At 42.5% G+C, this 8,549-nt stretch overlaps 1 long non-coding RNA gene across 6 annotated transcripts; it reads right to left on the bottom strand.

Annotated features, from left to right (window-relative positions):
- Positions 1–1,027: 1,027 nt before the first annotated feature.
- LOC109763113 (uncharacterized) lies at positions 1,028–6,142 on the bottom strand. Of its 6 annotated transcripts, none has more exons than XR_006667208.2 (3): positions 2,405–6,140; positions 1,835–2,039; positions 1,028–1,367 (listed from the first exon to the last, which is right to left on the bottom strand). It is a non-coding gene; the product is annotated as an uncharacterized lncRNA (long non-coding RNA). The 6 variants fall into 6 exon arrangements; XR_006667213.2 differs by having other exon boundaries at positions 1,028–2,039; positions 2,405–3,492; positions 3,590–6,138; XR_006667211.2 differs by having other exon boundaries at positions 1,028–2,039; positions 2,405–3,077; positions 3,430–6,132.
- Between the last annotated feature and the right edge of the window lie 2,407 nt (positions 6,143–8,549).

The following is an 8,549-nucleotide window of genomic DNA, read 5'->3' as shown; positions in this document are numbered from 1 at the left end:
TCAACTTAGTGTCTTAGTCGTACGTGTTTATTTCATATCTTGTAATGGTTTAGCCATGGTTGCTTCTGTTCTGTACTGCTAGTAATAACTAATAGAATGCCCGTGCGTTGCTACGGGCTACTTTGGCGACTTCTTTTTTACCGTTAAAATGTTCTATTATTCTACATTTCTTACCTCTCGCAACTAAAAATGTTTCTTGGAATGACATGTAAAAGGATAAATTTACAACCATAACAAAATATCAAGAGTTAAAACATATTCATCGAAGAACATTTCTACAACACATCTGACAGATTGACTACAAACACATTGGTCAGTTACCACCAAATCCAATTTATATTTGATAACATGGTTGTCCTACCAGTGTATACCTGCAAGATCTGTCTCTCCTTCCTCCCTCCATCACTCCCTCGATCTCTCCCCCTCTCCCCCTCTCCCTCCTTCACTCTCTCTCGATCTCGAGTGTGTTGCCTTCTCAAGAAGGCTTCAACGCTCTAGTAGCTGTCTCATGAGCATTGATTGCATATACATATACCAATATTTGTTGTATCAAATACGGTGAATTTTTGGCCCCTTCCAACGACATTTCCCCAGGAGTCTTGTCGATGTGCAACATATATACAAAAACAATTATTTGTATGCATCTCTTCTGATTGCGTAAAACTCGATGAGTTTTTAGTCCAGTCCATCATAGTTACATCAACGACTTTGTCAATCGGCATTTCCAAAGCATTATCTAGCCATGAGTTCTGATATCTAATATGCAAAACTAAACATATAAACATATAGTTAAGTGCCAATACGTTGCAACGGAGGAAACTGCTCTACTGGTATAACTTCAGTTGCGCCTAACATATTCTTATAGGGTACATCAGGCGACATTGTTTAACAAGTTGCTCATATGGACGAATTTAAGAATTGTCCAAAATGTATAGAATTTCTTGTTGCGACAAACAAGGTGTTGCTCTTGCTTTATTCACTATCGCAACCCTTTGAAACAAAGGAAATGGACTATTAAAACACAATATTAGTCAAAAAGAGTAAATTCTTGATTTCCAGCAATATAATGTACAAACATATAGCTTGCAAAAAAGTCTTACATTATGGAATGGGGGGGAGTATTTTACTAATGCTGGGATGTTGAAAAAGTTTAGAAAAAACTACAATTGCAATATTCAGCCTAATTGCATCCCTTACATACATGGCAATTGCGCTAAAGTAAAACCGAAAAGTGCATGCCACATGGTGAGGGAAGTCATCTTAAAGATATGGTGCACGCCATCTTCTCTTGTTCTGTAAAATTCTTCAGTGGCCTTCTAGTATAGTATCAATATACATGAGGGTTGCTTTGGTCTACATCATTACATCTAATAGGAGAAGAGGAAAGTGTTAATAGACATGCTCAGCAAAGTTTAGTTGCGGCAAATATTTCTCATTATATTCTTGGGGGCAAAAACTTCTACCAATTTATTGCAAAACTGATCCATGATAGTACAATGCCCAAAATTTAAATGATTGAGACACACAATAGAGGTGGCTAATACCATGAAAACAACCAATATGTGTTATTCCCTTTCTAAAAAAATGCAGCTCCCTTGAGAGAAAAAACTCTGAAGTATATGGAAAATTCATATGTATTCTAGCTGAATGTCCACTGAAGAATATATCCCCGTATGCCGATGAAAGCAATTGTTTTCTCTAGATGCACTGTGTGGGCTACCAATGAAACATTATCTATCCTGCAGATATGCCACATGTGTATCAATAGAGTACAAAGCCTCTAAAAGACTAAACGCACACAAAAAATTCAAATGCAAGAGTAGTTACCACACACCATGCACGTATTAACTCCGGTTCGGCAAATAAGTACTCCCTCCATTCCATAATTCTTGACATGGTTTTACTTTGAACTAAAAGCACGACAAGAATTATGAAACTGACGAAGTACTAAACATACATCCATCGACGAGGAAGAGTCATCCATGACCATGAGCAAGTGCTAACTCCACCACTCAACTGAATCTATTCCCCAGCACCATCTAAAAACACTATTGTCAAATGAGTACCAAGTCCAAAAATGAGTTACATAAACAAATAATGAAAACAAAACATAACTTTGTACAGACAATTGCAGTGTGAACTTTTCTGTTAAATGTGAAATATATCTAGGCCTTTCCAAAGTAAATAACTACGCAGTTGGCATGGATCAGTAGAAAGTAGGGGACGAAGCCATGAAGGCCTGGGCCCAGTTGATTTGCTCTTTAATGCTCCACCTCTCAAGAGCACTACATTATGAAATGTAGGGAGTAGATCATATCTAGAATAAATAAGAAACATCTCATAATTAATAAAAAATTATTGTGGCTGAGTTGCTCTATCCCTATCCTTGGCCTATGTCTCTTACCGTTGCCGCCGTTGTTGCATCTACTGCTGATGTTGGTGCCCTCGGTGGCACCACTACGCCACGACAATCCGCGGATGCTTAGAGTCCTCGACGACCACCGCCGCTAGCTCATACTGGTCTAACGACGGTCGGCCGGGGGCACACGCCTACAACTTCCATCTCCCCGCTCTTCTTCCTAAGGGGTTAATACACAACTGTCGAAGCAACATGACATCAAACTGGATAAGCCGTACTTGCAAGAGACTATAACAGCAGATGGAGAAAGTACAGGGAAGAAGAACATGGAGACTTGATAGAGAGGTCGTCAAACTGGAACCCAGCTTTGACATGAGTGGCCATGCATAGCAAAATGTTGCCCGCGGTGCAATGTGTGCCTTGCAAGTAAGACGACGACGCCTTGCCGAGGCAATGGAAACTTCAGTAGTGGTAGCAAAACCCAACCTAAGAGGCGGCCGGCAGGGGCTGCAGAAGCAGCAGACACCAACAGCAAGCCGAGGCAACTTGGGAAGCGGAGGCGGCAATAATGACTTGCTAACCACGGGCAGTCTCCCAAGCATAAATCCCATTCTTCTCATAAGCTATAGCCGTGACCAAAGACGACATCGCAACGTGCCCCTCCCTCCTATGCCTCAAATCATGTACCAGCGAGAGACCGTACCAGTGTAGAGAAGCCCTTGCGAAAATATTATTTAGTTAGAAGGCTGATTGCTGATGAACACTGATTTTAGAACTATAAACATATATTCACATAATGTTACAGTTAATCCCAAAAATATAGTATTGAACTATCGAGAAAGTGATCTAAAATAATGAAAAGATGAGAATAGAAAGCAATCAACATCATCAAAATATTCTTCCAATTAAGACACTACTACAACAAGAGAATGGAAATGTTGGCATCAATGCTGATGTTCCTCCATCTGGCTCCATTCTCTTACTGTCAAAGAATGGAACTAATTCATTTATGACCAAGCAAAAATCTCTACCGCGCAAGAGCCTTGTGACAAAAAGATTGAGATGGTTACCTCACAGAATTCCTGCAATTAGATGCTCACTTCGGCAACAAATACTTGAAAGCGGATAATTAACTAAAAGGTGAAGCAGAAGTATGAATTACTAACTATTACTTGATGACCTATCTACACAATTGAGGGATTCTGTACGTAGTACCATGCATATTCATACCAGAATATCACAAAGATGGATGTGTATCTTCCTGCTCCTAGACCATGAACTAAAGGGTTGTGATTTGCTTCTCTTCCTTGGTTGGTCCTGCATGGAACCAAACAGTACTCATACTCCTTTTGTATGCAGCTAAAATAATGAATCAAAGAAAAGTCTGAACAACTTCGCACAAATAAAAGAGCATATCTACACATCGAGTCAAAAAATTGTTCTCGCTGGAGGGACCATCAATATAAAATGAAAAGTATCAATCAACTTTTAAGTTGTACGCGGACTAACGTGCAGAACGTAATCGTTTGTCATCCTCTGTCGTACACCTTGATGCCCAATCTGCATCCCCACTTGAAAAAAGACCTGAATCAATTGCTCAGTCCATATATATATATAGAACTCGTGAGGTGTGTCAGATTGGTCACACATAGTTGAATAATGCGGCAGAACACTTCTACTAAAGAAAAAAAAATGCAGAGTAGAATTATCAGAAGTCTCCCTAATGACATGATATTTATTGTTGCCGCTGCACACACAGTGGATCTTGTTCTTTCACCTACAGTTAGACAAACAAATACATGCTTGCGAAGATTGCGGAATACTTGTTATGTGGGCACGTTACATTATAGCAGGGATTAATAATTTAAAAAGCATAATGCAGGTGATATTGGCACATTTTATCAGAAAAAAAATTAATGTGCAAATTAGCAAACGCCTTCCGTCCATAGTAGCATCAAGAGGTGAAAAACAAGTGAAATGTAGCATCATGGAACCACTGAATCAACAAGGATAGTTAGAATGCAAACATATTGGAGATGAGAACTCAATTAACCTTTTATCTGGCACAAGCTTCGCATCAGATCAACTTCATGGAGAAACTTACTTGTCAACTTCCATCTCCGCACGACAACTTCCATCGACGACAGTGCTGACTTGCTTGATTACTTGTCAAATTCTCCTTTAATAGTAGAGATATGTAATGGTGTAGTAGCATGTATTAAATCTAATTTTGAGGGGTTGAATACCAGATTAAATTCAATAATTCATATGATAGTAAAAAAATCATACTTATCTTTCACACTCAATATTTACTTGTCTTCTCCTTTATAACATATTGTATATCTACTTCTCACATTAATATGCTCGATACCCATGTTTCTTTAGTTGCCAATCCCAAGTCACTACAGGACCATCAGGTTATGTAGGTGCTAAACATTACAACTGATAACCTTCTTGTAAGCAAAAATGTTTTAAAAGTCAACCTGCACACACTTTATATTGGCTTAAATTTAAAAAAAGTTGTATTTTGATCCCAAAAATTTGAACATTGCAAATTTTAGGTGAACTCTGAAATGATACTATCTACTGGAAGCAGTGAGAATGCAGCACACAATTACATATATCTATCATCTATAACTGTAATCTTCGTTTCTATTTAACAATGAAACTTTCAGTAGGGATGCATAATATAAACCCGGCCAGATGCAGTAACTGATATTGATATGTTACTGGGTGATGGGAGTATGTAAGCTGCATCATACAAATCCAAAAGCAATTGGAATTCTACTATTAGGCAAACAAATCCCCATGAGAGAATGACTCACTCCTCGATGATTATGGTTGTTTTTTATATTACAAACAACCCAACAGCAAACCTGATCAGACTTTATTCGGTCTGAGCCATATAAGAAAATGTAAACTTTCTTATCCTTTAAATTTAGATCAATTCTTGAACATACAATTACTCAGAAAGTGCACCAACACCAAATAGGGCTCAGACCGTCAGATCGTGTTTGGAACTGAATTTTAGCAGGGAGGGAAAGGGGAGAGGAGCACTCACGGTTGTGTATCATGCATACAAAAGAAGACCAAGATTGAGAACCACCAAATCTGATTCAAGCACAAAAGAACAAGGGAGAGCTTATGCCAGATCAAATCTACTGACCCCAAATCGACCTTGAAGGAAAGAACAACCAGATCGAATCTCATGAGCGCTCACTCCACCAAGACGCATCCAGTGAATCCACAGGCAGGACGGATCAACGACACCATACCTTTCCTCTCCGTCCATCGACCCACCGCCAGCCTCGCGACAGAGCATAGTGCTGCAAGGAGAGGAGGAGACAGGCCCTAGGATCTCACCTTGGGCAGGCGATGTCGTCGGCGGCGGCAACCTCGACGAAGATCTCCCTAGGGTCATGCCCCTCTCAGACCTCGACGTCGGCGATGGCAGACCTCGGCAGTAGTGTCCCGACGGTGCCCTGGAGGTGTGCAATGAAGGCGGCGACGGATCCTCTATTACCTCGGCGTCGGCTCCTCTAGCATCTCGGCTGCGGTTCCTCTAGATCCGCGATGGCGGCTGGGGCATTGTTCCCGTCGTCGTAGAGAATAGATCGAGGGCAGCCTCGTTCGTCAGATATTTTTTCATACGAGGGGTCCTCGCTCTGGTTCGTGCCTTCGTGCGAGGGGGGCTCGCTCCCGGTTCGTCTGATTTCTTTTCGTGCGAGCGGGCCTCGTCTGGGTTTTTTTTCGTGCGAGGCCTCGCTGTGTAGTGGTCGTTTGATTTTTTCATGCGAGGAGATTGTCACAGGGGAGGTGGGAGGAGGACGAAAAAAACCGACGAAGGTGGGAGTTGGGACGAAAAAAACTAGTGGAGATGGGACGAAAAAAAACCTGGAAGCGAGACTACCAACTGCTCCATTAGGAGTAGAGATTGTAGACCCCAAAGCTTGTCCCGGAGCTTTCCACCATAGTGATTGAGCTCCGTGACACCAACGGTCTAGGGCACCAAAGCACCCAAGAGGAACAAGCTCTAGGTAGCCCAAACACCCAAGAGTAATAAGCTTCTCACCTTTCACTTCCACGTATCACTGTGGATAATTATAAAACGATGCACCAAATGCAATGGCAAGGGCACAAAGAGTGCCCAGGTCTTTCCTCCCAAATCCCACCACAACAACTAATGTTGTGGAGGAAAGTGAGAGGAATAACAAAGAAGAGAACACGATGAACTCTAGGATCTAGATCCAAGGGATTCCCCTCACATAAAGGAGAAAGTGATTGGTGGAAACGTAGATCTAGATCTTCTCTTTCTTTTCCCTCAAGAACTAGCAAGAATCATTGGAGGGATTGAGAAATAGCAAGCTCGAAGAAGGTCAACAATGGGGGAAGAACATGAGCTAGAAGGATAAGGTTCATTGGGGAAGAAGACCCCCTTTTATAGGCACCCCGTTATGCACACAGCTCGTGCACAAGCTGTACCGCTCGGACGGTGGTACCCACATAGCAGTGCAATGGCGAGGAGCCACGAGGTGGTAGTGCTACCGGAGCGGTACTACCAATCGCCCTAGCGGTACTACGGCTGGGGTTGCAGCTTAGGGGCCTACGGAGATAGGGCAGGGCAGTGGAGTGTGGCAGTAACGCAAGCGGTACTACCGCCCAGTGTGAGCGGTACTACTGCTTGAAGTTGTAGTACCACGCATCCACTGCCGCCCTACTATCGCTGAGAGCGCAACAGATTAGAAGCAACTGGATAAGCGGAAGTGGTGCAGTAGTGTGCGGGCGATACTACCGCTCGCACTACCGTTCAACTGTCACGCAGCCCGACACGAAAAGTCAAGTCCTCAGAAGCAACGATAGTAGTCGCGCTACTGGACAATGGAAGTACCGCTTATAAGTGGTACTACCACTTCCCAGAGCGGTACTACTGCGAGAGTGCAACAATGAAGCCCAAACAAAACAGATGGATACAATAAAACCTGACCTGCCATAACTTCTACAAATGAGCTCCGAATTGAGCAAACTCAAGCTTGTTGGTTATATTAAGAAGTGGCAGGGGAGATGTGCCTATGATATAGAGATGTGAAACCTCTATGAATGAAGAACGGACATAAACTCCAACATAAAAAACATCATAGAAGATGCATATATGAACTCCGTTTTCGATGAACTCGAGCTTGTCATGAAGATGACCATAAGCTCAAAAACTGTCAAAGAGAAACACCAAACAAGAACCAAGAAATATGACGCAAGGATGCAATGATTTGAGCTTTCTATGAACGATACAATCAAGCTACTCACTTGAGAGCCCCCCTTGATAGTATGACAATCGATCCTATAACCCGGTCTCCCAACTACCAGCATGAGACCGGTAAAATAGAAAACCTATCTGTAAGTGCATCTAGTGCCACCCGTAGTTGGTTCTGGAGTATTGACGACAAACTTGGTTGAGGGACTAATGTGTTTGTGAGAATTGCAGGATAACACAGGTAGTAGTCCCACATTGATTCGGTTTACCTACCAGAGATGACCCCTAAAAATGTGCGAAGACATTGAAGACAATGGTGGTCTGTGAAGATATTCACAACGAAGATTATGACTTGAGAAGACATTCACGTGAAGACTATGGAGTGCGAAGACATAGTTGTTTCGTAGTTTCCTTTCTTCTTTGTTGAGTCATAGGAACCATCGTACTATTAAGTGAGGTCTGTCGGTGTCAAAACCGGCGGATCTCGGGTAGGGGGTCCCGAACTGTGCGTCTAAGGTCGATGGTAACAGGAGACAGGGGACACGATGTTTACCCAGGTTCGGGCCCTCTCTATGGAGGTAATACCCTACTTCATGTTTGATTGATCTTGACGAATATGAGTATTACAAGAGTTGATCTACCACGATATCGTAATGGCTAAAACCCTACAAGTCTAGCCTATATGATTGTGATTGCCTCTACGGACTAAACCCTCCGGTTTATATAGACACCAGAGGGGACTAGGGTTATGCAAAATTGGTTACAGAGAAAGAGATCTTCATATCCGAACGCCAAACTTGCCATCCATGCCAAGGAGAGTCCCATCCGGACACGGGAGAGAATCTTCGGTCTTGTATATTCACGACCCATCAGTCCGGCCCATGTCCAACAGGCCGGACGCCCGAGGACCCCTTAATCCAGGACTCTCTCAGTAGCCCCCGA

This window comes from Aegilops tauschii, chromosome 7 (genome assembly GCF_002575655.3).
Source record: "Aegilops tauschii subsp. strangulata cultivar AL8/78 chromosome 7, Aet v6.0, whole genome shotgun sequence".
In the NCBI taxonomy this organism is placed as follows: domain Eukaryota; kingdom Viridiplantae; phylum Streptophyta; class Magnoliopsida; order Poales; family Poaceae; genus Aegilops; species Aegilops tauschii.
The sequence above is the reverse complement of the archived record's forward strand: the minus strand, read 5'-3'. Positions and strand labels throughout refer to the sequence as shown.